We start from the raw sequence: 26,697 nt of genomic DNA on the forward strand, positions 1-26,697 counted from the left end.
GGCATTCGACATGTAATCGAAAGGCGTGGGTTCGGTCCCCACTCTGGGCGCGTGCTTTTCTTTCTTTCTTTCTTCTGTATATTTAAAAATATGTGTACTTCATTAACCGTAGTAAAAAAGAAAAGAACCTAACCACACCCCTATGCCTCCTTGGGCATTGTAGACTGCTGACCTATCTTTCTGTATTTCCTCAACGAGCCCCTCATTTCCTTGCTATACATATATATATATATATATATATATATATATATATATATATATATATGGTGAAAACCCGTTATGACGAACTCAGTTAAGACGAACACACGCTATGGTTTTGGTTAAGACGAAGAACATTTTTGGTCTGTACTAAAGTCCCAAATGTAGAAGAGCTTCAGTGAAGATGAATGTGTGATAATATGAACTGGATAAGACCATGGAAATTTGTTTGTCGGTAAGAGATTCTTCTTAAGCGGTAGTTTTCTCATCGTGCATGTGTCAAGTGAGCAAAAATGTTGTTCGTCTTACCTAATCCGACAGAACAGGAGTCCCCTATAGTGAACTCCCGTGATTACGAGATGTCAGGTCGGGAAAGCTCAGGTTGGCTGGAGGTTAGCTGCAGCTTGGCTGTTGCTTTGTTGGAACATTCTGGAACGTGTTCGGGGGGTGGGATGCTGGTCCGTTCTTTCGTTTCTCTAGGTGGCGTCTTCTAGGCCCCAACGTGGGCACCGCGGTCACGCATGAGTAGTGGGAACAGCGGCGTCCTATCGGAAGGCTGCCTGTTGCTTTCTTACGACCTCCACGTTGTAAGCCCAGAGCACCCCGTCTTTCAGCGGGCCTGAATCATCGTTTTTTCTTCTTTTCCTCTTTTCTGCGGCACATACACATGCAACACTGGTTCGCTGTGTTCTCTAACACCGTATGGTCTCAGAGCAGAAAGTTGCGGTACTTCATAACATGTCTCGCCCTCGAAGAAAGTTGTTGGCGAAGACACACACACTTTCCCAACCTGTCCCCTCTCCACTTCACCAAAAAACACGCACTGGTGGGGGAAGGAACTTTGCGGATATTCACACTCTACTGGGAAAATCAAAACCAACCTCGTCACTGCCCTTCAGTCTACTGAACAGTAAGGAGTATTTCTGTAGGAACTGAAGCACGCGGATGTTCAAAATGTTTCGCACTTTCCAGACACTTTAGAAGTTGGTGGTTGGTTCACAAAACAAATTCGTTGTCGTATAAGTATAAGTGATACTTTCTTACTGTTCACTGCTGCGCTAAGCATCATCGTTCGCCCTTTGAATACGTGCTACCTATAGGGGAAAGAGTTCGGCTAGCATAAAAGATACAGGATGATACAGGATACAAGATGAAAGAGACAGGACGATGCAGGATGAAATCCAGTACAAGGACGGCACCCTGATTATAGTCGGATGCGTCAGTCCCGAAACAAAGCTTTCCGAAATATTTGGCGTTTGCTGGAAAGGAACAGAACAAAGTTTCTCTTCAGGACCCAGAAAGCTTTCTCGTGGTTTCCATTCCACAGAATCGGGTTTCTTGCGCTCTTACGGGTCATTTTGTAAGGGGCTGAGCTTGTTCAGCGAATTTACCGATAAACTGACCGTACGATTCCGTGAGTCCCACGAATGACGCCACATTCTTCTAGATCTGAGGTTGTTTAGAACGAAGGACCTTTTCGCAGTGCCTTGTTCATTAGCTCTACTCGACCATCCCCTGTCTTGTGTCCTCAAAAGGAGACACTGTGTTGCCATGTTTGCAGTATTTTTTGGCATGATGGTGAACCTCGTGTTTTGAATTTGCCGAAAAACCCTCTGTAAGATGTCTAAGTGCTCACTGCACTTTTCAGTTGTCATAAAGCCATCGTCAAAGCAGTTAAACACAATTGGGGTGCCTTCAGAGACCTTCCGCATAAGTCTAGCGTATACAACGGAAGCGCTTTTGATTCGAAAGTGCCTGAATTTGAAATAGTAGAATCACTGGCTGCTGTGAAAATGCAGCTTTTCCACGGCATTAAGCACGGCTTTTAAGAATGCGGTTTTTACCCGGCATTGCAATCTGCCGGTACCCTTTCATGAAATGAAATTTTGAGTAATAATTCTGACTTCTGCAAGAATGACGTCGATCCGTGGTATCGGTTCACTGTCAGCAACAATACGTTTATTTAGCTCACTCTAACCAACGCACAGCCGCATAGTGTTGTCCGGCTTACGGAAGAGGACAAGTGGAGCTTAGTATGGGGATGTCGTTCGCAGAAATACAGAAACCATAACCTGTTTTTCCTCTCTTATCCCTGTTTGCCCCTGATTTATAGATTATGACAAAGCGTTTGATTCCGTAATGACGCCAGAGGTACTAGAAGCAAAAAAGAACCGGAGGAGAAAGGAATCCTACTGTGATGAATCGCGAACGAGCGATTGGCCGTGCAATGAAGAGAGTGGAGCTTACAAGAGAAGCGTGCGTCTGTGATCGCGAGGGCTTGAAAGACAGGGTCTTGGAGCCAAACGGCGGAACACGGCGCTATCCGTGGAAACTATTCCGTGAGAAACCTGGTCCTCCTTGAACTCGACCGTCGCTACCCTCCGCCAAGGCTCGAGAGCTCATCTGAGCACCGACATCGCGGCACTGGTGAGCCGATTGCTGACGCTTCATTCCGAGTGTGGGGTGCTATCGCTCCTGCTATTTCAGCCATTAGAATCACATCGCGACGGTACGTGAGCTGACTTGCTTATCATGCATGATTCTCACACCTTCCGAACTGCGAATATATTTTCTGTACCTTCAAACTGTTTACTGTGCTTGCGTCTGTCCCAAATCCTTCCTGGTTTATAAAATCCCACTATCTACTGTCTTGTGCATGTCCTTCATCCTGTTAGATATAGTATTCGACGTATCAACAGCGTTCGAGTGCGCCTGCGTGGTTCGTGCATCATTATTAACAAATGTGGCGAGCCTGCCAGGATGTCACCCTTGGGATGGGCGGGAAGAAGTGAAGTGTTGTGAGAACACGTCATTTAGGACTGATTTGAGGAAACCTAGTTCTGATCGGGATGCAGCTGGGTCACTCAGGGTTGGGACTTTGCCAGTGGATCGGCACCCAGCGGGTGAACCAGCATGCAGAGAGGGCAGCTGAGAGAGAAGCACTCAGTGAAGCTGCAGAACGCGAAGACGACGGACGGCGACAGGCTGCCAGATTACCACTGAAGCTGCCGAGATAGCCAAGACAGCTGCAGAATTAGAAAAGAAATGACGGCGACAAGGTGTCGAGGAAGCCAAGGAAGCTGCTGAGGCGGAAATGCGAATCCTGGAATTGAAGATGCGTCTTCAACAAGGGTCGGGACACACCACCACCTTATTGCCGGGAACGAAACCCACCCCAATGTGCCCGTCGTCATTCCGGATAAGCTTCTTCTTCTTATGAAACAGGCGATGACCTACACGCATACTTGCAGCGCTTCGAGCACGCGGGGACGGGACAGGGGTGGTCGGCGGAAAATAGGCCGTAGGTGTCAGTAAGTGCTTGTCTCGGGAACCCCTGACCATGATTGGCCGTATGACTGCAGGACAATCGGTTGACTTCAGCATGTTCAAGAAAGCGTTGCTCCAGCGGTTCAGATTCACTGGAACGGGGCGCAAGGAGAAGTTTCGGAAAAGGTGCACTAAAGACGGCGGGATGGGAAGACAGTCTGCGGCGAACCTCTCGAGCTACTTTGACCATTGGATGGAAATGGCCAATATTTCGAAAACCTACGAAGGTCTCCGCAAATTGTTAATCTCGGAGCAATTCTACTGTTGTTGCAACTGAGACCGGCCGAACGCCAGTGCGCCACCCTGGACGTCTTTGCAGACGTCACGCACCGTTTCCTGGAGGCAAAAAAGTTAGTTAACTTAGGGAAGCTTCCAACTGACACGCCGGGCATGACGAAGGGTGCAGCCAACACACCGGGGAAAGGCAACATAGAAGCATTCTTATGCGATCGTTGTGGACACAAGTTCGCAGGACTGTCGCAGTGTGACCAAAGAAGATGAAAACTCTTCCAAGTGTGGAAGGCTAGGTGACAGTTTCGACAATTGTCGAAGCGATTCAGGATGTCAAGACAAAGTGACCGAATGTGCCATTTATGAGTCTCCAAGGAGAGCCACGATAATCAAGTCCCATAGAGGCCCGATGTCGGGCGCAACTGGATGTCGCTGAAACTATATTAATACCAGCGGTAGAAATTCACCAGTTCTCATCAAGGGAATGGCAGTTGTCCCTCAACGAGTGCTACGGAAATTCGCCAGCGTGCTCCGACAAACTTGAAGCGAGACAGCCATCGTCATCCGGGATGTTCTCGGCGACGATTGTTTGACTGGGATGACACGCCGAGTTCTTCACGGCTGCATACAGGAACTCACAGAGGCAAAAATACAGGTCCAAACGCCGTATTTGGTGGTGGAGAATATCGTACCCTGCATGAGTCGTCAAATGTACGACTAGGCCTGATTTAAGGCATCAGGGAGCCTCACGAACCAGATTGTGACTTGGAGTATGAAGTTGCTGGCGACAGTGATAATACGATGAACAGCCTTGAACAAACACTACGTTCGTAGCCTTGCGGATTCTCGCCGTTACAAGGACTCAACCACCGATGACCACAAGTTTCAACTTGCCAGCGTTTTCTTGCCCTCCTTTTCAACCGAGCTGGACTAAACCAAAGAGCAGCCCCGAACTACACTTTGATGTCCTGTTACCGATTAGTTGGGAGAAAAAACTACACTTTCTTGAAATCGAAGCCCTACTATATAGACAGTGCCATTTAGAAGCGGGAAATGCGTTGAAGCAGATCAAAGTGCCGAATATGATCCAGGAGTTCATTATCCGAGCCGCACATGAGCGCGTCAAGCTTTGAGATGCGGGAATTCACAAGACTGCTTTCAATTTGTTTTTATGGTTTCATGGGTTTAAATACTTTTAGAGGCTTTTTTACTGGCCGGATCTGCCAAATGCTGTTAAAACTATGTGAGTTCATGCCACATCTCCAGCAGAAGGACGACTGACAAGTTTCTGCTGCATGCACGCTCAACGAGAGCGGCTAATGCAACCCACTTTGATAGTTAGGGAACAAACCTTGCTTCCGTTTCTATACTCCGTCCGTGGACAAACAGGGGATGAAGCTATCATACACCTGAATTTAATTTGTCTGAATGCTGTGCATGGGTTCGCTGTGACGCGTGACCAATTTAGGCTCCTGCCTAGTGACTAGTAGAAAAGTTGTTTGGAACCCTAACAGCTTTCTTAAGGTATGGGTGATGTGATGAATGGCCACGCGAGTGATTGGCTGCTGAATGGAGACGGCGGAGCTTCATCGATGACGAAAAGAAGAGGAGCGCGCGGAAGTGATTGCTACGGCTTGAAATACAGCGGCTGGAAGCCAAGCGGCGGAATAGGGCGCGGTTCGTGGAAAGTACCCCGTGAGATGCGTGGGCCACCTTGTACTGGACCGTCGCTACCCTCGGCCAGAGCTCGAAAGCGAATTTCGGCACCGTGATTGCGGTGCTGATGGGCCAATTGCTTAATCTCTATTCCGGCTGTTGGGTGCTGCCACTCGTGCTGTTTGGGCCGCTAGAATCGCAACCCGGTGGAACGTGAGCTGACTTGCAAATCAGACATTGCTCTTGTACCTTAAGAACCGCGAGCCTATTTTGCGTGTTATCGAAGTGTTGACTCTGCTTCCTTGTGACCCAAACCCATTTTTCCTATATTGTCTCACCGTCTACTATCTCGTACTTTTCATTCCTTTTTTTAAATATTGTGTTCGATTTGTTAACCGCGTTCCAATCCAACTGCGTGGTCCGTGACCCATTGAAAACACCTTCTCAACACTTCTTCAAGACAAAAGGAGAGCACGGCAGGCTAACACTACATACGCAATAAATTTCCTATCAGAAAGACAGATAGATAGCGAGATACCACCTTTACAAAACCATTCCCAGCATTTCTTGGTGCAGCCTTTAGAATGTTTGACTGGGAAAACATTCGATTAACAATACAGGGGTACACTTGAGCATTTGGAACTTTGTGGATGATTTTGTTACACGGCAAGAATACGTATATTTTCAGCCGTTTACAAGTCCAAATAAACTGTGAAGCGTTGGAGTAACCGGCAGCGCGACTACGAGAAGCGTAGTCATTCTCGTGCTCTTCCACCAGTGGCATAGCGCAGACGGCAAGTTTCGGTCGAACTAGGGTTGCGCGTCACAATGTATTCTTGCTTACAGAAAATGGGCAATAAATGCAAACAGTGCTTGAGGGACCACAAACAGGAAACGTGGCCGTTCGATGGATTCCGGGTTATGTGACCCAGACTATCGCAGAAGCTGCACCACGCATTGGTAAACCCTGCTGTTGAAGTGCCACATTCCTCATCCGACGCGCATCTCAAATTTGGCATGCCAGTGGAGGCCTGAATATCTTACGTCACCAGGCGGACAAGCTTGGGCTTGGGGATAATGTGTACTACCGACAAGGACGGCAATTGTTACCCTTTTTGTCAAGGAAGTGCGTTAAAATCACAACCCGCGAAATGACAAGAAACCGGTATGGCTGTGATGGCTGGGGCCACGATGCTTCCGCGAAAAGTGAACGAAGCGTTTTGTCTGGTAGTCAAAAATGACGCACAGGCCAGAGCTACACGTACTCTTCGCGGCCAATTGTACTGGAATGTTTTCAGTCACTATTTATACGTTATCACAGGAAGTTCTGTTGGGAATGAAGTGACTCGGTATACGGATCGCGCCCACTGATCGTGCCCACCACGATTTACGTATTTTATCGAACGCGTTACAACAAATATATTGAAACCAAAACGATGCGGAAATATCCAACAACCACAGAGGTATCTGTAAAATGTTGAGAACAAATTTAAATTGCATGTCTAAAGCTTTTATACAAGTAAATATGTTTGCACGTTTCGTAACACTAACGTAACAATCATAATAAATAAGAACTATTCGAAATTTCATATATTTTAGCTTCGGCCATAAATATTTTAGTGCACTTTTATTAGCAAGAAGCAGTTTTATAAGCGGTAAAATGCTGGGTATTGTGGAAATAAAAAGAGCATTTTGTTTGTGGCTTGGCGGATGTAACACATTTAATACACTGCAGCCCTCGCACTAATATTTAGAGTACCCGCAAAAATAAAAAACTTTTCCCAAAATGTTGCTGAATGAATAATGTTATTTCTAGGAGAGCGTTGAATGTTCTTAAGACTCACGCACTGCTCATGTTGATATTAAATTATAATTTAAACGCCAAAATAGAAAACAACACATTTAAATGCATAGCGAATTGTCAACGCTTTGATTGAGTGCACTTTTTTCACTGCGGAAAATAAATCTGCAGTAAACTTCTCCGAAACAGCGTATTTTTTGCAGCAAACCTTAACCTCATTTTATCATGTGAAAAATAATTTTGCCATCTTTTTGCAGTCATCGTCGTTTCAACATTTTCATGCCTAACGTTCTTCAACGTAAACTTAGCTCCGTAGTTAAATTCCGTTTTTTGTTATCAAAGCTCTTCTTTTATTTGGAACACCTAAATATTTCACTCTGTATCAGCATTGACCATTGTGACAGACTTCGAACATAGAATAGGGAATGAGTCCCCTTTGTGCACTACTAACCATACCCGTTAACTTCTGATTAGTCTCTGTTTGGTCTTGTGATTTTGTCTTATAGCATAAAATATTCTGGAACACCTGGTCTTAAGCTTTCAGTGCAAACGTTTTTCAAAAACCATTTTCTTTATCCCATTTTATTTGTTGCAGAGTTTTGTACCTACTATTTGGTTTGCTTCATTTTAATATTTGATATAAAACTCTCTTCTTACGCAGTCAATACATTTTATGGTTCCAATTTTGCTACTTGATACAATTTCTTCTAACATATCTGCAATCGCGGATATAGAGCTGCCAATTTCGAGCACAAAACGAGAGCGAGCGCTTATAGGAACAATAAAATAGTGGAAGTTTATCAAAATGTTTTCGTAGCTCGCAATATTGCGAGGATGCGGAAACAGCACAGTAGCCGGCCCTTGTACCTTCATCGCAGCACCGGCTGTTGCACTATACATAGATTTCCAAAATTTCCCTGGTAAGTACTGCAATACTGGCAGGTCGGGGTAGTTTTTTCGGCAGCTTTTCAAATCTCTCCGAAAGTGAACCGCGTTAGGACGCACTCTAACCCGCGCATGTGGGCTTTGCGCAGTCTGCGTTTGTAGCGCCAGCTATCCTATGTTCCCAACTTGCGGCACCAGCGCACGGGAACTATTGTCTTGGTATTGTTTTTTAGCTCCTTATCTGGCGGAAACCCAGGCGCAAGCCTAGACGTCGTCGACAGGTCCTCACGAGGCGCGCGCTCAAGTAGGCTGGGTAATTTTGCGATCTCCTTCTCTAAGCATGCCCGGAATAATCTCAAGCTGAAATATTTGTGCTGCTAAAATACCCTTTGTAGCATAATACTCGAACAACTATACGCAATAAAAACGCTGCAAGATCAGCCACTCTGGCTGTCGTTTCACGAATGTAGTACATAGAAAGATTCTTTGTTGCCCAGATAACGGGCGGCGGATCATCCTTATCTGGGCTTCTAGGATGCAGTATTCACGCCTGCAACTGTATAACAGAGTTGACGAATCCGTGAGTGCACAGTGTGTACCAGACAAACAGGCAGGGTTGACTACAAGTTCACACCGCTTACAAGCCTTCTAGGTGACTGCCGTAGATGTAGCAGTGCCCAAATATGAATTTCCCGCGCCTAGAAAAAGTCCAAGTGGTTCCGAGTGCCGCGCCCGTCGTTTGCAGAGATACGAGATCTGCCGTCTGTATGCCTAAAAAATTGTTTGCCTGCTCTGGCACATGGTAGCCGTCACTGCTAAGCGAACGGCAGAGATGTCCCCATGCACTTCTATGCAAAGAGCCGCACCATAAAAGAGGCCACTTCTGCCGAGGTGAAGCGTCCATGCGTCAGCGTAAAAGCACTCTGAACCTATGAGTATGGGTACTGAGTTTATGGCACCAGCGACAGAGTTTGCCGAGCGGCCTGCTGGAAAAAGGCCGCAGTGTCACCGTGCGCTTAAGCGGTTATCGATGCCTAATTATCTTACTATTGCAGACGTGTTATTTCTAAGGGCAAAAATTTCACTTATGTTTACCTCTCTAATACAATAAGTAAGTTTATGCCTTCACATATAAGACTCAGAAATATCCACGCAATTAAAAAAATATTAGGCGTACTGCACTGCTTGTCAAGCCAGTTGGATCGAATTTTATTTGTATTTTTTTGTTTGGAACAGCTCCTTTACTTTTCAATGCCCACGTCTCGATACAGAAGATAAAATCGCGTTTGCACCTGAAAATGCCTAAAATACGTTAGATAGCCGAGCTGTAAGCTCTTCGTTAAACACTTTTGGAAAGTGACGTTATATTATATATCTTGTGCAAGGCTTCGCAACGCCGAACCTTTGAGATTCTGCCATATATTACCTTAACATAAATAGGCCGGGTTTGAGCGTGAAGCCTGCAACTTCTGAGACTACAACCAATGTGTACGCTTGATGGACAAAATGACAAAATTTCAATGGAACTGTGTCCGTTCACTTGGAATCAAAATGTCTCTGAGCACAAATGGGCAGCTTGAAATGTCACAATAAAAATGTTTGGTCCATCACAAGGTTGCAAAAAATTAACTTTCAAAGTGAATGACATAGCAGAAACATACGTAACACCTTGATACCACACTTCAAATAAACAAAGATGACATACATAAACACCCACAAACGTTTGATTTTTGCTAAGCGGAACGTTAGCGAAGGCCGCCGTGATAAATGATGTGTTATTGATGTATCAGCTTCTGAACCCGAATTCACATTTCAGAGATTGTATAGATTTATTGTATTCTAAAAGTATTTTTAGTTCGATTTTTGTATGCAAGCTGTGCATGATATCAAAACAACTCGTGTGTTATTTGAGAACAACGCAAGAATTTGAACAAAAGCATTCCCAAAACATTGAAAGCCCCGACGTTCCTCTTTAGGTGCGCATGAAAATATTTCATTGCACTCTAACAACCCTCCGTTAATATGTATGTCATACGATTAAATTTATTTTAGGAAAGACTGGCGAAAAGGTGGAAAAGATGGTGTTTCGAACCTCAAAGGGCAACTGTGCAGTATTTGTCACATTCAAAAATGCAGGAAAAGGTAGGTATGCACTAGAAAAGCAGACATGTATTTTTATAGCTCAAACTGTCCATTTGACACCTTCACCCAAAGCAGTGAAAAGGAATGGTGGCCTTATTGGTTGAGTAAGCTGCTCAACTGTGGGAGCAGCGGTAAGAACAGCTGCGATTATTCTTAAGAGTCACGCAAGTAGCATCCCCTAAAGATACTCGTAGTTGTTTATAACTGAAAGAACATAGGGAATATATTGAGTCAGAAGTGAAGGAGCTATTTTGGTATGCTGCTTATGTGTTTTATGTGAAAATGCAGTGGTGATGAAATGTATCGTCGGGTGACCACATAGGATTCACCTCCAAGCTGGGAGTAATGTTAAGATTTTATAAATTCTACCAAACTACACATATAATAAACAAATCATACTATTTGTTTGCTGAAAGCAGGCCCCCAACACTTACAGCTGATCACACATTTGCCACATTTGGAAACGGAGTTCGTTGAGCTTTTGGTGGTCGCATGGTGAGTTGGCTGAGAGGCTATAAGTGAGCTGGGGCAATGACGAACATCGTCTCATACCCAACTTATGTGTAAAACCAACACACCAAGGCACGAACGGAAGAGTGAAAATAGGGTATTACTACTTTCTGAACACTGAATATTTATTTGCATAAAGTTATTGCCAAAAATATGCAGCCGAACACACACTGGCCAAAATAACTCCAATCACACCAACGCAACACGACAGCCACAATGCAATAACAATTGGCTTCAGACGAATGCCCTACTGCTGATATCCCCGAATTTTTTGGACTGTTACGCCAGTTAATCTTTTTTCACAGGCTAAACTGCCACTAGTATTTCGTCACAGAACATGGCATCAGGAATAATTTCAATTTAGTTGTCATCATAGGCTCATTTTTGTATCAAAATATGACAGAGATACTCCAAACTGATTACATACATTTGAAACTGCCTTGCATTGGAGGGGCTCCGAGGCACCGAATCTTTGAAAAAAATATGTATTAAATCACCCGTGTTTAAATTCGTCAAACATACTCTCCCGACATTGGCAAACGGCCTCTAAGAGGCCACGGACCCCAGCAATACACAGTCCAGCTTGCTCCATATCTTAGCATATTTCTGGTACACAAATCGGCTATGCTGAGCCGCGGTATTTGCCCGAAATTTCGGATGCAGTCACTTTAAATCTTTCAGCTTAAGACAAGAATATTGGACAAGTTACAAGCAATATTCTGACGCGCATTGTAAGCAACAATAATGCAGGTATGTCCTTATGGAATCACACCTCGAATGGTATTTTTGCAACCCACTCACCTGAACACGGGAATATGCTTGTTTTAGGTTTTTAGTTTCTCGCACAAACTTCTCACACACTTTATAAACATATTTGGCTTCCTGTCTGCCTGAAGTGGACTACTTCACGGAATCCAGATTCTGCTTTTTATCAATGCACATTTCATTCAAATAAGTGAGAGAACCAAGACGAAAAAGTGTTTTCCAAGTACAAATTGCGTAGGTAAATCGAGACTGTTTAACGATTCTGTGTTCGTGCTCCTAGGCATTGAGTTTAATTTTTAAGTCTGAATATACTGGCGGTAAGCTATTTGTTATGGTATATTTTTAGCTAACTCAATGTAACTCCCAAGATGGCGAAAACAACATTTTCACTGCCCGCTATACACAGTTTTGTACATAGGTTTCTTTATAGAAGAATTGTGACAGAGGCCACCGAAGCGCGCTATGACACCTTGTATGCAGTCTGCTTGGATAAATTACTTGAATGTCCATCGCGTGGAAACGATTTGAAATAAATTCCTATTGTATGTTCCCCAGCTAACACGGCAAAACAAGTAACAAGGTGGTCTTTTCTGACAATTTGAAGTACAGTCTTTATCAAACACAGAAAAGGTCTGATAGAATAATAAACTACCATGCTGGTTTGCACCGCACACGATTTCCCTTTGCTTGCGCTGGTATAGTTTGAAAGCTAATAGTATCATTACCCTAACTACGTCTGGTAAAACCACAATTTAACCTATCTGCTCAACTTCAACAGAATGGCCTGCCACTGTATTTCTAATTTATTATATAATTATGCGCAATTTTTTACAAAAGAAACTCCTTTCAGGCTTCTAGACAAGGAAATAAGTTTAGAAGTTACGATATTTCGCTACCTGTGCATACAGATGACTTGGCGGTATGTAGATTTGATTGTGTGTAGCGCATCTGGCATTTTGCGTGCTATCTTAATTACTATTAGTCATATTTTGTAATGTGGCAAATTGTGAAAGGTCATGACAATGCTTGGGAAGTTGTTACAGAAAGCTTGAATTCGCTATTTTAGTGCAGGTATTTTTAACTGCGATATTTGGGGCAGTTTATTTTTTTACACTGCGATATTTGGGGCAGTGTACGTAGCCAAACAATGTTTGGCTACGTACAAAAAATGGTACCTATACATAAAATAAACGTCGCAACAGTGATTTTATTTAGGTGTTGTAAAACCGCTTTGTTGCAGTTACAAAAACAATTTTTGCTTACTTATCTAGAAACGCAAGTTTAGCTTAACTCTGCCAACTCTGCCTTTTATATTGCTAGTGAACTATTCAAAGTGTATATTTGTAATCAGGTTACGAATTACTCTTAGAAAAAAAGGGTTACTCAAAAGGAGTTACATTTTTACAAAAAAATTTTTATACAAGTTTTTACGTGGATTGAACTATTGAACTAGTTGTGCCCTCTTTAGTTGACGGTTTTTTGCCATTTCTTAAAAAAACTTGAAATGCCACTATAGCCGTAACTTTGCATGTCATTGATCGCAACATACCTAAATTTGTTCACAAATCCTCCCGGGTACGGCACACAAGTAAAGTTTTGGTATTTACTCAGGAGTATTTGTTTATAATATTAGTATTTATGACACTGCAATACCAGCTTGAGTGTTTTTGTTTCTTGTTTCTGCGCGACGATAAGTGGCGGTGTTTTTATTAAAACGTCTGAGCCACGATATCCCAGACTTTGGCGTTACTTATCTGTTCTATTTTAAATAAACAATTTACAGAAGAAAGTGCACTGTCCAACCTAGCTTACTACACAAAGTTCGCATAATATACTAAACAAAACAACTAAATATATATTTTGTTGAATTTTTGCTGGCAGTTAACATGTTTTTCTTGTTCCAACTTCTTTATTATGAGAAACTACTTTTTTTTCAGGAGAAAGCTATAGCAAATGCTGGCTGAAATACAAAAATACAAAAGACATTGGTGAAGATTTCGAAGAATGCCGAGATGCTTTTGACAGAATCTGCACCAAAGTTTCAAATGCTTCGGATCCTTGTGAATAGGGTTGCTAACACCCCGAATGTACTATATGAAAAGCATTACCCTTTAATATTGTCGTTTTGTGATCCTCTGCATCAATAAACTACAAAATATTTTGTTGTTTATTTGGTTTAAGATTGTAGTCGGCTGAAAATGCGAAGAGAATTTTTTGGATCTGAAGGACAACTTCCTCATAGACTATTTTTCAAGCCATAAATAAACACTACTTAGGAAAAACGGTGGGGTTAGTTCAGTCACATCCGAATGGCTGTGTGGCATGAGCAGCGTCTGTGTAAGTGGCAACGATAGTATTAGTTGCACCGCCAGTGTTGAAGACAAAGACAAGCGACAGTCAGCAGTATCGCCAGTGACAATCCATAAAGGCTGAATCTGCTCCATCTTGAATCGTGATTGCTGCCTCTCGTCAGCTATTTTCTCTCTGATCAATACACTCGGCATGGCTCTGCGGGGTCATGAATTGATTGAGGACATTGCTGTTGCCTTGGATATGGCCAAGGCGATTGCAAATTCATCGACTTCAAGGGCAGACACCTGTGGCAGGATTGTCAAAGCCGAGGAGATTCCCACCGGCCACTACTGCAACCAGAGGTCTTTGATTGTAGCGGGCGCCTCGCATGGGCAGAGATGCAGCATCCGTGTAGAGGACCGGTTGTAGCGGGATGAACGATAGGGGAGCTTTGATGGTACAAGTTTATTTCGACCTGCGGTCGCGATGTTTGGTTGGATGCATATTTCTGGGCATGAGATGGACATGTATTCTAGAACGCCAAATAGTCTGTAAGGAGTGCTTTACTAGTATCTCGGGGGGTCTATACGTGGGGAGGCCCCGGCGTCGGAGAACGTGTGCCCCCGCCTGTGTTTTTTTGCGCCTTCTTTATTGACACATCAGATGGGCGTAGATTAGTTCATCGATAGTGTTACGGAGTCACAGTTCTTGAAGTCTGCCCGTAGTGGACCATTATGGCAGGCCTGCACCTGTTTATAGCAATTCCATTTATTGACGTTTATCGCGTCAGTTTTACGAGACGAAAGAGGGGGAATGGTGTGCTGTGAATGATTCGTGTAAATATGAAGGCCTCGATAATTATCGTGATCTCCCAATCTCCCAAACCACGTTTTCTACTTGCGATTATTTTAAAAACTCACCTACTTGTGCGTATGTCGAATTAAGTTTTTGAATAGTGATGGCATTAGTTCTTGATTTTTAGGGTGCAGTGAGATGATGCGAATGTTGGCCACAACAAGTATCACATAACCACCTATTTGGATTGATGGTCTGTTAGAGCTGCGAACCTTGCTGAGGCGATTGTGGTCGTCCAGTGGAAGCAACCCTCATTTTTGTGGAGAACATTCAAGACCGAAGCAACGGGTGATGTCCTCAACAACGGATGCCGCATCTTGTGGTTTTTGGGTTATGGTCGTGATTCGTATTACCTCCCGGTGGTCCAGAGTGTAATATAGTCAATGTAGATAATTGCTGTACGCCTTCTACTGTCTGTAGTTGACCGAGAAGTTTGAAGAGTGCCAGGTTAAACAACAGTGGCGGCAGCACTTCTCCCTGAGGTGTTGCTCTAAACCTGGATGTAGATTTATTTGGAAGTGAAGGTCAAGATCATAATATATGCCGCCGTTTACCTCGCGAGAAATTCCTTCAGTACTCGTGCGCCACACCGGGTGTCATTTATGTTTGAAAGGACAGCTTGTGCAGGACAATATCGAACGGTCTTTAAAGGTCTAAGGTGCATTTACATGTACATGCACATTTATCACTTGACGCTTTAGGTGGATCGAGACGTATTGGGAAGAAATATGTCTCCGGAAGCCAAACAGCGTGTTGTGGAGCTGTCCGGTAACTTCGAAAAAATGTTCTAGCCTTGAGGTTTCTAATACATTACGTGAGGATGGTGGGACGAGCTTGATTACGACAGGAAGCACTTTCTTTCAGCTGCCAAAAATTTTGACCCTCAGCTCCTGTATTTCTATAACGGCGCCCAATCTGGGGTTCGGTTGGGCGGTATAAGAAAGGTGAAGGGTTTTTCTGGCCGTTTCTACATAGAGTTGTGTAAGCTGAACGAAGAGGCCATGCTTCCAGCCGTTATACATATACCAAAATTAGGGCCATTTTGCGACCTGTGACCGTTTTCTCTGAGTTGGGATCGAAGATGTACTTTAGGTAGTTTCATATCTTGCGGAGACGGGGGCTTTCTTTCATTCTTACGCAGATATTGTGCCATCGGTCATGTAATTTGTTAGCATGGTCCTCTGCTAGCCTCGTGATACTTCCTGTACTTAGTCGAAGTCTGGAATTCCTGTTATTTTTTTCTTTTAAATATTTGTATACATGTCCTTCGCACGAGGATTAGCCGGAAGTGGGCTTCTGGTTTCATCAAATTGCGAGGGTTATTTTCCGTACATTTCTGGACGTTGTCGAGAATGTCCTGCACTAAGCTGTCGTAACTTGTTACATATTCTCCATCTCTTGCAGCCTCCAGGGTGGTCTTGATCCATTTACGGTGTTCTCAAAAATGACCCCAGACTGCCGTGTGAGCAGTGCGAGGGGTCGCCTCGTAGACGTCTCGTCACACAATTGTCATTATCCTGGGCTGGTCTGCCCCAGTGTTTCTTCCGTGACGCACCACTGACACGGAATTCCAGGGCTCAGTATAGTCACGTCTGGGTGTGCATCTCAAGTTCGCAAACCTCTATCTCTAGTGGGCGTTGTCGGTTCATTTACACGGTAACTTCTTGTTATCCAATGAAATTTATAAGTTCGGCTTCAGGAAGGTATTATTTATCGTGTCGAACGGGTGCGGTGCGTTTACTTCACCCTGCATGAGAAGCTTGATTCCAGCTGCGATGGTCTTGATTATGTCGACGACAGTTTTGTGATTGTAAGCAGAGACATTGGGCCTAAAGCGGCTAAAGGCGAACACCACGCGTGTCCGTACTAAATAAATTCTAAACGATCCGACAACAAGCAGGGGATAACATTGATTCGCGCCTTTTGCAAGGTCCCGACATAGCAATAATATGAATGAGCACTCAATAAAAGAAGGCCCCTAGCTAGCTGAAACATCATTAGATTACAGTGAACTGCAATGGTTGTCAACGTAGCCCGCCAGTCAACTTTCTTGATTCCAACCAGTGCTGTCTTAGTAGATGCGTCGATAATAAAACCGAAAAAACCTTATGGCCTCAGAAGCTGGCAGAATAATGCATGACTAATTAAACATGTTTGTGATCAAGTTACGTTGGCGTATTGTATATAAAAAATTTCTCTTGTTTCACTGGGATTTGGATATTTCAGGATTAACTAAAATGGGCTTGTGTAATGGCCGTTTTTAAAGGGAAAACCAAGAAGAGTTCTCAAATAATTGCCCAACACATGTAACACCTATCTTATAAAAAATATTAGAGGACATATTACTTGACAGGCTGGAATCGTTTTTCTGCAAGTTCAAGTAAAGCCAGGTAGGATTCCTGAAAAAAAAATCAACTGAGAAAGCTGTCCTGCATATAAAAGAAAATGTAATTGAGAATAATCGGCAAAAACAGTTCACTAAGGACTATTTTTCGACAGAAGAAAGACTTTTGACTCCATAAATCACACAATCTTAATCAAACTGTAATTGACTTGATTGACAGTTATTTGATTTGTAGACGGCTGTTCTAGCCGACCGGATGCAGCTCTTCTACTACCCTTACACTTCAAGAAGGCTTACCACAGGGGTAAAAATTACGCCCATTTGTGTTTTTGTTCCTTGTGAATGATATTGTAAGCGTACGTAATTCCACGCAAATAATCATGAATGTGTTTAAAGAATGCGTTTTACATCAAACAGAATAGACGACCTTGTAGATAAAGTCAACCCGTTCTCGAATTTTCTATCAATCTGGTTAGAAAAAACCAACTTCAAATAAATACTTCCATATCCAATTACCATATATTCCTCCTATCAATAAAGTACTAGAAGGACTACCTTCGATTAAGTTTGGATGCTGTGGGATTACTAGAGTGAAGTCGCCAAAATGTTTAAGTGTATGGTTTCAAGATTATTCAAAATGAAGGACAAAGGTAAACCAATTTTGTAGTAATTTAGGTAAAATAATTGGAATATTCCACAAATAATGCACAGTGCACAGCCCTCCTTACGGTGCGGTGGTGAAAGCGGGCGCAGCTTGAACGAATGCCAAAATCTGTGCTGGACGCGAAAGAAATAGAAATAATGCCGGGAAACAAACGCCATTCTAGCTGGAAATAAAGAAGAGCATCGCGTGGGACTGATTAAGCATCAGATTGACGGGGGAGAAAAGACAAACGAAAACAAAAACAAACTTAAAAGTCATCAGCATTAAACAAACATCAAGTAGAAAGTTATAAGTGTGCGCACACTCCATTGAGTAAGAAGAGGCATCTCGGAAAAAGCAGATTAGTCTACGTGGCAGTGTTTAGGGTCTGCTTTGTTCAGCGGGCCTCCAAGTTTAACCGTATTGAGGTTTAGAAAAAAATGTAGATATGAATACAGCTTTTCGCTTACGATAAAATGGTCCTCCTATTTAGGGGCTAGCGACGCGGCAAACTTGCGCGAAGCGTTGCTCAGCGCATGAGTGCGCTGGAGAACAAGGTCGGAAACCGGAAACCGAACATCTCTACGGCCCCGGCTGTAGTTGCCCGCCTGCTGCACACGAGCAAGTAAAAGCTCCTCTCGGGCAGCCTGTATCACGTCGCCAAGGCACTGGCGGAGGGCGAAAGCATGGGGCGACAGACTTACATTTTTTTTATTTGGGATGGCTCAATGCCACAGGGTTAAAGAAGGGGGCTAATGATGTCCGGCCAGCACTTCCTGACAAACGCAGTCCCACAACGCGGCCAACTTCCCTTTGTGCCCATCACGTAGCCTGATTGAGTCCTCATAGAAGAGGACTCAGGCCGGCGGATATTTTGGGCGAAGCCGATCTAGTCCACCACAGTGCCAAACGAGATGGCGGATTGTGGGGGTCACTTCTGTTTTGCAGGCGAAACATCGGACTGGTATAGGAAACGCAGCAGCGGCAACACGGTTAGAGAGGTTTCCATCGTGGGATGTAGGCTGGAGTTGGCAAATTCTTTATCAAGAAACCACGTCGTCTGCATAAGCGAACCCCGACCACGCCCGGTTGAGGAACAACTGAGCACCCCAGGGTAGAACAGGTCTGGGTTTTGTCGCATTGGGGAATAGTAGTTACCTATTGCTGCCTCCTTCGATTACGTCGACGGCGGCCCTCCACGTCTGGATCTGTAAGCAGCGTATACGGTCTTACAGGCTGCATGAACTGGGAATGGTGTAAAGAAGACTCGCTCGCAAGTTCATGAGCCTTCTCGTTTCCTGGATGTCCTTGATGACCAGGAATCCAGCGTACCGTCACCAGTACCCAAGAGTCAGCCTTGAGTTCCTCGCATGTCTGCTTGATGGCATGGGCGGTGCTGTTTTGCCTCGGTGGTCCAATGAGGCATTTCAGTGCCTCAGTGCAGGCAGTCAATATTTCCACCCGGTCATAACGCCGTCGGTGATCGGTGACAACCTGGCATTCTAAGTGAATGCCTTCCTTTATAGCTAAAAGCTGCAGTTCCGTTATATCGGAGTCGACGTCCGCGGAAATTAGCCGAATGCTTTGGTGGTCATCGGAGTTCGACACAGCGGCCCCTGCCGCTATACAGAATTCGGCCCGCAATGACCCGTCACAGCAATCTCAAGTGTTGTACTTCTGCAAGTAGTAACACCGGCTACAACCAGCAAGGTCATATGGGACGTGTGACTCCGACGCAGTTTTCGAGGGTGCAGGTATTAGCGCTGCAAAAAGCACGTCCTCCTATAGCGGGATACGCTTATGTATAGGTGGCGTCTCTGGCGGTAGAATGTGGCCATCAGCGGTCAGTAATTGGCGCCCTTGCGGTGTAAGCTCGTGGCGATCGTTCACTTCTCCGGACCGGGCAAGGGCCATTTCTTCGAGAGTAGGAAGGCCAGCATGGCGGTACAGCTGAGTGACCTTTGTGTGTCTCAGAAGCCTCGTGATGACACGAAGGGCTGCACTGCAAATCGTCTCGAGCTGTTCCTTCTAACGTTTCGTGAGACAGAAGGACAGACCCCGTAACAGGTTTTCCTCACTCGAATGTCTTGAACATGTCGGTGGCCGATATTTTTCCACGCTCCACCGAAGGTATTAGAATTTCTTCTGATTAAGCTTAGCGGAGGAATCGATTGTGCTTTCAACAGTTGAAGGCATTCTGAAAATTCTGAAAAAGCCCAGCATCATGATAGACCATTCTGGGGCCCGCTGAAGTGTTTCACCTCTCATGGCGAGAGCAACTAGGGCTTGCTCCTCTGGCCTACATGTAAGGATGATAAAGTTGGTTTTTGCCAGAGAAACCGTCATTCCGGCAGCTGGGAGGAGACAGGTGAACGTGTCAAGAGCTTGCTGCAGACTACGCACAGCGCTTTCTGTAGAGAAATGATTCATAGCCTCGATACTTCGACTCCGGGGACAGCGGCAACAGCTCGACAAAGCTTAGTCATGACCAAATTGGGGCGAAAGACCAGAACCCGCGTTGGTTTGCGGCAGATGTGTCCTGTCCAGAGGAAATGGAATCCCAGCGTGATCACAGTTGAATGATTCACTATTGTAAGAGCGGCAAACATCATCTCAGGCAGGTTAGCATCGCAATCATTTTTCGTCAGTGTGGACAATCAACCGTGCCTCGAGATTGTGATATGCGTGCTCAGTGATGTTTGCCTGAGGGTTGCATGTTGTCGTACCCTGTGTTTGATGCCTAAGGTAAGACTCTTATCCTCAAACAAGTTGCTTGTGAAATACGTAGCGTCATCCGTCATAAGTTGGGCATAAAATCCAATCTACACCCAACGTGATGGTTGGTATCCACCTTACGCAGCCAGAACAGATCTATCCGCTTTTTGAAATGCTCCACCACCACAAACAATTACCAATTATCACTTGGACTTCGTGGGTAAGGGCCCATTATATCGCAGGCAACAATTCGCCAGGGGCTCTTACTCTCGAGAGGTGGCCTCAATCCAGGCGGGCAACCAACTCTGGGTTTCACTGTCTGACACACGTGGTAGCTCTTGGCATAACTCAGCACATCATGTCTCAGGCCTGGCCATGTGACAGTCCGTCTTAACTTCTCATGAGTTTTGCCGCCAGAGCGGTGTCTATCCAGAGCTGAATCGTGAAGGTAACGGAAGAAAGCTCTTCGAAGCCTACGCAGTAAAACTGTGCACAATGGGGAAGTAGCCTCTGGATTTTCTTGCGGAAGATACCGCAGCAGGAGACCGTTCTCCGCCCAGACATATGAACCAAACTCACCGTTGTCGCTGGTGCGAGCAGCGCCCTGTGCCCCGGGGTGCTCAATGATCTTACAGCACAGTTCGTCAGCACGTGGCGCCGGAAGCAGGTCTGAAATGCTCACCAGCGTACCCCGGCATGCATCAGTATCCGCACCAACAAGCAGTGCCACCAGTCCTGCGTCCGAACATAACCGCAGCAGCGTGCGTGATTGCGCGCTGAGGGACTTCCTGTGCTAGATGGTAAAATCGTACCGCTGAACCACAAGCACCCAGTGCGCCAAATAGCCTGCTGGGTTCCGCAAATGCTGCACCCACGTTTATGCCGGGTAGTGTGTGTGAGTTGTGTGAAAGCCGCCGTTTAGATTCACGTAAGATTTCTTCAGTGAAAATAACGAATGCTCGAGTATTGTGTTCTGTGACCGTGTATTTGCGCTCAGCCGGAGTGAGTGTGTGGCTAGCAAATAAGACCGGTCGGAGAACGCCATGAAACCCCTGCATCAGCCCATAGTTCCTAGTATCGGTATGCAAGACAAAGGGCTTGATAAGGTCCTGTATTTTAAACGCCACTGTTTCTGCGATTGTGAGAGACAGAGCTTCAAAAGCTTCCGGTTCAGCCACCTCCCATTGCCATTTCACGGCTTTCGTAGAAGCTGGTTCAGCGGACATGAACGCTTTGCGCAAAGAGGGATGCAGCTACGGTAAACGTATATAATGCCCAAGAAGCGCTGCAACCTTTTGACGTCGCGCGGTCTCGCATATTCTGTGATTGCTTTCCATTTTGCACCATTAGGATAAAACTCTTCGATCTACAAGACAAAGCTGAGCAAGTCACTTTTGATTGTCGCGAGCTGAATCTTTTTGCGATGGATGGGGAGACCGGTGCGCTATATGTGATCAAGCACATCACTAAGATGTACGATATGCTCTTTAAAGGTACGCGAAAAGGGGACGACGTCATCCATATCGGTGATCGAGTACTTAAAACATGCATCGTCAAGAACGATGTTTATCAATCTTAATCATCGATGGTCGTCATTGAGTAATGATGATGATGGTTGCATTTTAATGGCGCCAGGCCAGCTGGGGCAACGAGCACCAAAAACAGATGTTTAGCTACAACAGATTAAAAGTGAATACTAAAATTGAATAGCAACAGAGGTAAAAACAAATAAATACCATAACGATGGCTGGTGTAGAGGGCCAGGTTGTGGTTCTGCATTATATGATATGAGTTTCAGAAATTGAACTTCTGATACATAGTTAAAAACACGTTTGACCGCAAACATTGGTTCAACGCCCAGGAAGTGCGATCGGTGGAGTGGGATTTGTTGTCTGTAGATTTCTGGAAAGTGTTTGCGTCATGTGGGGTGGAGTGCCTTGCATGTGATTAGTACTTGAACTGCGGATATGCCTTCTCCACACCTGCTGCACACGGGTCTCGGAGACCCAGTGCGCTAGTGTGAATGTGTTTGCATAAGTATGGCCTATCCGTAGCCTGGCTAAGGCTACTTCTGTGTGTCTGCCTTGTTTGCCAGTTACCTATCTACCTAAGTGTGGCTTTATATTGTAGAGTTGGTTCTCTGTTTGTGTGTCCCATGTTTCCTGCCAAGATTTGCGCAAGGCTGTCCGTACCAGTGGCTTCAGGTCGAGGTAGGGAACACATGGTACATCTATGCTACTACGGAGAGCAGCCACAGTGGCATACTGGTCAGCAAGTTCGTTCTCCAGAATGCCACTGTGACGTGGAACCCAGCAACAATTATTTTCAGTTTTGATTGATGAGGAAAGGTTAAAGCTTTGATTAGATGCTGAAGGACAATATTTTCCGTAGGTCTGAAGCAATGTAAGGCTGTTACCACACTTAGAAAGTCTATATAGATAATGGAGTGTTCTGTTCTAGTTTGTGTAATGTGGTGTACTGCTAATAAGATATCATGTGCTTCTGCCGTAAAAAGCTGCTATTTCGGTTTAACGTCATCGTGCTGGTAAAGTTCGGGCCGTGTGCAGCGCATGCGACGGCTGAAGAAGACTTCGAAGCATAGGTGTAGAAAGTGGTGTGGGGGTATTGTGTTGTAACTGAAGAAAGTGCTGTAGTATAAGTTCTCTAGGCGCATTTTGTTTGTTGATATGTTTAAAATAAATATCACACAAAATTGCTGACCTCTCCCAAGGCGAAATAGGTCAGCAATAGAAGACTTCATACCCCCGCACGGGGCACCTTGAGTAATCTTGGTGACGGTACTGGCGATACCACTGACCCCTAGCCCCCCAACATAAGCTGTGACCTACCGTGGTGATGTGTTTTTAAGGTGACGGGTGGAAACCTCGAACGGTGGCCGTCGGAGCCTTGGTCAAGCTCCGGCCGATGGGCTCCCTGCCTGTCTACCAGGCAGGGAGCTCCGGGAGCTCTTTCAATACCAGGGTAAGGTCAAAGGAGAAAGTACCCCCCTCTCCCTGCTTTTATACTATGCTTTATGGTATTGTCTAAACCCCCCCCCAACCGTGATCGGTCCCTGAAAAGGGGCCGCACCGAAGTATCCTTTCCTCCATTGCCGTCGATAACCTTCCCTGAACCGGATCATTTTTCTCGATTTCTTGTCATGGAATCCCTCAACCCAACCCACCCTCTTGCATCTCAGTCAGTCTTCTTGATCGCCAAGTATCTTGAAGCCATAGTAGGAAAATCGTACAAGTGCAAAAAACAAAGGTGTGGTGAACTCCTAATTGAAATAAATGACAAGCATCAGTCTGCAAAGTTTAACTTTAACAAAACAGCGCGAAGCACGGGACAAAGGGAAGATGAAGACAAAACAAGCGCTGTCCCGCTGTCCCTTTGTCCCGTGCTTCGCGCTGTTTTGTTAAAGGTATGTACCAACTTGCCCAACTACAAACCCTGCTGCAGTCTGCAAAGCTTCTAGCTCAGACTAGACTGGCTGATCTCGACATCAAAGTCACACCCCATCGGAGCCTCAACAGCTCGCAGGGTGTGATATCCGAGACAGACCTCCTGAACGAAATGGATGCGGATCTCCTTGCCGGCTTGAAGGATCAGGGCGTCACTGTCGTGAGACGCATCACTATCCGCAGAGATGACAGGGAGATTCCCACCAAGCACATTATCTTCACCTTTGACCGCGCAGTTCTCCCACAACACATAAATGCAGGTTTTATCCGGTTCTCGATACGTCCCTACATCCCGAACCCGCAGCGCTGTTTTAAGTGCCAGCGGTTCGGGCACGGTACGAACTCTTGACGTGGCCGAACGACGTGTGCAAAATGAGCGGCGCACGATCACCCGAGCGAGAACTGCCCATCTGAAACTCTCACTTGTTTAAACTGCGGGGGGCCGCATGCGGCATACTCACGCAAGTGCGAAAAATTCCAACTCGAAAAAAAGATTATACACATTAAGGTAACTGAGAACATCACCTTTCCAGAGGCGAGAAAGAGGTTCGCCTCTTTCCCTTTGGGGAGGTACGCCGACGCAGCTCGCCGGGGGGCGGAGCGGCGTCTGGTGTCCACAGGGACCCAGTTCAGCGAGTCTGACCTGGTCCCGCCTCCGCCCCCGCTGGGTTGCCTCACGCAGCCCAACCCGGCACCACGCCGCTGGCTGAGGCAGCAGCGGTTGTGGTTCAAACCACTTCTGTCTGGACCGGTGCCGCTCCCGCCTCTGTCTCCCCGTCCTCCAGTGCGTTGGAGGGTACCGAGGTGATGGACACCACGGGCCCCGCACCGGCACCCACCGCCACCGCACCGCCTGTGCCACCTCTGGTGCCCCATACGCCCTCGGCGGTGGCGGCTCAAACGAAGGGCTCCCGAGGGGGGGGGGGCCAAGTCCGGGCGGCCCGGTCCGTAGGGCACCCCTCGGACATCCGACGACGAGATGGATGTCGGGCCGTTCCTGCCTGCAACGCAGCGCAAGGAGCGGCCACCGAATTCCAAGCCTACAGACAGGCCTAAAAAGTCTAATCCCAGAGTAACAGCCCCGAAAGACGGCACATGAACACACACACACACTCCATTCATTCTTAAACGTAAATAATGAAAACAGAAAACATCATTCAATGGAACTGCAGAGGCCTCTTTAAAAATCTCGATGATGTGTATGATATCCTGCATGCCAATCAGCCAAGTCTCATGTGTCTCCAAGAGACACACCTCAATTCGAAACAGACAAATTTCTTAAGTAGGTACATGCTATTCAGAAAGGACACGGTTGGCTGCACACACTCTTCTGGGGGTGTGGTCATAATCGCCCGGAAATCTTTAGCATGCCACCCTGTCACTTTGAACACTGTCCTTGAGGCTGTAGCAATTCGCACAATATTATTCAATAGATTGATCACAGTGTGCTCCATATATATTCCTCCTGATCACGCACTTTCGAGCTCTGACTTCGAGGCACTGGTCGACCAGCTGCCCGAACCATACATCCTAACAGGCGACCTTAATGCGCACAACTCTCTTTGGGGCTCCTCCAGAACGGATGCCCGAGGTCACCTGATAGAGAAATTTCTTACATCTTCAGGAGCATGCCTTTTCAACACAAAACAGCCTACACACCATAACTTAGGACATAATACGTACTCACATCTCCACTTGGGTATTGGTTCTGCATTTCTGTTTCCATGTCTTGAGTGGGGCGCGGGCACGAACCCATATGGTAGTGACCACTTCCCCACTTTCCTAACAAACATAGTTAAAGGCCCATGCAGTCCATCTTCCCATAACAGGTTTAATGAATCAAAAGCAAACTGGAGTACATTCACAGAAACATTTAAACTACACCACACGAACATAAAACACCTACACATTGAGGAAGCAGCCCAACTCGTCATGGCGCACATACTCGACGCTGCCGAAAAGTCCATTTCCCAGGCCTGCACTGCGTCCCGCCACCCAAGGAGGCCCTGGTGGAACGAGGACTGTAGGCGGGCGCGAGAGGCCCAGAACAAGGCGTGGGGTGTCCTTCGCCGGTACCCGACGTCAGATAATCTAATTTCTTTTAAACGGGCAAAAGCTCTTGGGAAGCGTGTGCGTCGTGAGGCGAAAAGGGAGAGTTGGCGCGCCTTCCTCACTTCCATCAACTCATACACCGACACTCACAAAGTCTGGACACGAATACGCAAACTAAAAGGACAACAGACACACAGCCTGCCCCTGGTTAGTACAACAGGGGACACACTAGAAGACCAGGCTAACACGCTTGCACAACACTTCGAAGACGTGTCCAGTTCAGCACACTACACAAACACTTTCATGAAACACAAAACATCTGCAGAGAAGAAGTCACTGCGTGATAGCAATGAGTCGCACACTTCTTACAATTCTCCTTTTTCAATTTATGAGCTGAAGGCTGCTTTGACCACATGTAAACCTTCAGCTCCAGGTGCAGCTAAGATTACTTACACAATGATACAATTCTTACACCCAGACACCCTTGAAACACTCCTACACCTATACAACAAAATATGGCTTTCGGGGCACATTCCACGCTCTTGGAGGGAGGCCATACTAGTAGCTGTCCTAAAGGAAGGGAAGGACCCTTCCTCTCCTGCCAGTTATCGTCCCATTGCCCTGACAAGCTGCCTGTGTAAGCTCTTCGAGAAGATGATAAACAGGAGACTCGTGTACTTCTTTAAGTACTGTGAGGATTGGCCATCATTGTTGGAAAAAGTAGGCCACGCGCTGGCGCACGAAGACGGGAAGGAGAAAGAAGAGGGCTGGAGGTGGAACGCGGTTCCGGCAGCAGCGGAGACTCGGAGCTGACGAG

General features: G+C 45.8%; 1 long non-coding RNA gene across 2 annotated transcripts in view; it reads left to right on the forward strand.

Moving 5' to 3' along the window:
• The window catches only part of LOC144142206 (uncharacterized), a 79,207-nt gene extending 65,522 nt beyond the window's left edge, over nt 1-13,685 (forward strand). The window contains exons 4-6 of one of the 2 annotated variants that reach the window (XR_013316888.1): nt 10,151-10,240; nt 12,366-12,434; nt 13,453-13,685. This is a non-coding gene — a long non-coding RNA (uncharacterized LOC144142206). The remainder of the gene's footprint in view (nt 1-10,150; nt 10,241-12,365; nt 12,435-13,452) is intronic. The other variant, XR_013316887.1, reaches the window with a different exon arrangement.
• The last annotated feature ends 13,012 nt before the right edge of the window (nt 13,686-26,697 follow it).

This window comes from Haemaphysalis longicornis, unplaced genomic scaffold (assembly GCF_048455015.1).
Source record: "Haemaphysalis longicornis isolate Haplotype H1 unplaced genomic scaffold, Haemaphysalis longicornis Haplotype H1 scaffold_6, whole genome shotgun sequence".
NCBI classification, from domain to species: domain Eukaryota; kingdom Metazoa; phylum Arthropoda; class Arachnida; order Ixodida; family Ixodidae; genus Haemaphysalis; species Haemaphysalis longicornis.